We start from the raw sequence: 2500 nt of genomic DNA on the forward strand, positions 1-2500 counted from the left end.
CACTTTTGAAAGTGAGCTAGCTGTTTTCTGATGCGAATAATCTTTTTAAAAGACTTTGTTCCAGTGAGCTGGACATCTCTGGTGAGACTTTTAAACTGGCTTTAAACCCTTTTAAAATGGTTTGCAGTTGGTTTTACATTCTAAAGCGACTTAGCCTTTTGTTTTGGTTTTGGTGAGCAGAGAACTCTTAACCGACTTGATGTTCTTTTTACAAATGAAGTTATCTTTTTTAAAAGTGACCTAGCTTTTTCTTAAGCAGCTTTGCATTTTTTTGAGAGTGATGTAAACTTTTTATTTATTTGGAAATAGCAAAAGTGAAATAGCACTTTTCAAACATGAATAGTCTTTTTAAAAGACTTTGATCATGCAGTGAGTGAGTGAGTGAGTGAGTGAGTGAGTGAGTGAGTGAGTGAGTGAGTGAGTGAGAGTGAGTGAGTGAGTGAGTGAGTGAGCTAGACATTTAAGAGACTTTTAAAGTGACTTAAGCCCTTTTAAAGTGATATGAAGCTTCTTGAATGTGACTTATTATATATTTTAAAGCGACTTAATGTGTTTCTTTAAATGTGAGTTAAAATTGTTGGTTAAGTCACATCTACCATTCTTAAAATGAAAACTTGTATTTCTTTTTTAAAGAGACCTTTTGCTTCTTAATTAAAGACTTCTTTTTTTTCTAAAAGGGACTGCAATTTTTGAAAGTGACCGAGCCTTTGAAAAAAATAAAAAGTAGGCATTTTTCACTGTGCATCTTTTTAAAATGGATTCAGCGTCTTCTGTAATGAAAACTTCTGTCTTGAAAACAAACAAATGTTTTTGAAATTCATTTTGTAGTGTGGTTTGGAATTTCTGAAATAGATGTGTAGTATTTTTTAAATAGCAGTGAAGTATTTTGTAAAGTCTTCTTTTAATAAGTGGTTTACACTTTTTAAACGTTTTTGAAAATGAATTTGCTTTTTTAAATGATTTTTGCATTTATGTTCAAGAGACAGAGGGTTTTATTTTTTTTTAAGGATACTAGATTTTCCTAGGATACTGGGTATTTTCTTAGGCAGGTGGGTATTTCTTTAACCATTTCATGCGCTGGGTTGTTGTATAACAACAAATCAAGCTAAGCTTCCCCAATTCAAATGGTGCATTCTAACCGATTGAAAACAATATTGTTTTATAAATGAGAGTTGAAAAAGGCTGTAGAAAAAGTCTAATTTAACATTTCATAGTACCACTGTCATTTTGTAGATGTTTTTTTATGAGTTATGTTAGTTACAGAAAAATAATTGGTGCATGAAAGAGTTAAGCGGTTGGGTGTTTTCATAACCGACCGAGGATTTTCCTAAGCAGCCGCGTAACTCATTAATCGGCGGGGTATTTGTTAACCGTTAGGGTTAGGGTTAACCGGACAAGAGTTTTTTTTTACCGAACAAGCGTTTCTTTAACCGAACAAGTGTTTTTTCCAGTGAGCAAGTGATTTTTTTTTTAACAGAACAAGTGTTTTTAAACGAACAAGTGCTTTTTTTTTTTTTTTTTTTTACCGAAAGCGGGTTTTTTTAACCGTACCACGGTTTCTTTAACCGAACTAGAGTTTTTTTTAACCGTAAGACGGTTTTTTAACCGAGCAACTATTTTTTTAAGCGAACAAGTGCTTTTTTAACCGAACAAGGGTTTTTTTAACCGTACCACCGTTTCTTTAACTGAACAAGTGTTTTTTTTTAACCGCACAAGCGTTTTTTTTAACCGTTAGGGTTAGGGCTAGGGTTAGGGTTAGGGTTAGGGTTAGGGTTAGGGTTAGGGTTACAGGTTTTTTTTTTTAACAGAACACTTGTAAATTTAACCGCACAAGCGTTTTTTTTTAATCGAGCAAGGCTGAGTATTTTCTAAACCGAGCGAGGAACTTTTTAAGAGTTTTTTTAACCGTTAGGGTTATTTTGTTAGGCGAAAGAACACTTTATTAAACGAACACTTTTTTTAACCGCACGAGCCTTTTTACTATCGAAAGAGGAATTTCTTGAGTTGCCTAGCGATATTTTAACCGAGCATGCATCTTCTTAAGTAACTGAGCATTTTTATAGGCGAACACGTTTTCTTAACTGACTTAGCGTTTTCTACGATTTTTGTGACTTTGCAAATGTTTCTTGGACGTTTTGCAAACAAGTCGGACTCTTTTTAAAAACTTAAACTCTTGTCCCATTAAAAATTGAATGTTCATGGAGAAGACGAGAGCAAACGCAGCACAGCTCTAGCAGTTTGCTGGTAGCTTCTCTGGTGTTGGTGTAAAGCATTAGAAGCGCTCCGTTGTCGCTGTTGAGACGTTTGACAGTGCTTTTTCGGCGGACGGTTCTAGATGCGTTGGTGTCGTGCGGTTTAAGTGACTCGAGAGTCCAGAGGAAGTATTATTCGTCCTCTGCAATTGGCGTTGTGCGTTGTATGGGCTTGCCAGAATGCGTTTAGCGGCGAGAGATCGAATAGATTCTCTTTTCTAGCGTGGTTCAGGTCGATTGTTCCTCGT

The sequence above is a fragment of the Hydra viridissima genome, unplaced genomic scaffold (genome assembly GCF_058129835.1).
Source record: "Hydra viridissima isolate aposymbiotic clone 2 unplaced genomic scaffold, HvirCarnegie_v1 scaffold_14, whole genome shotgun sequence".
NCBI classification, from domain to species: Eukaryota; Metazoa; Cnidaria; class Hydrozoa; order Anthoathecata; family Hydridae; genus Hydra; species Hydra viridissima.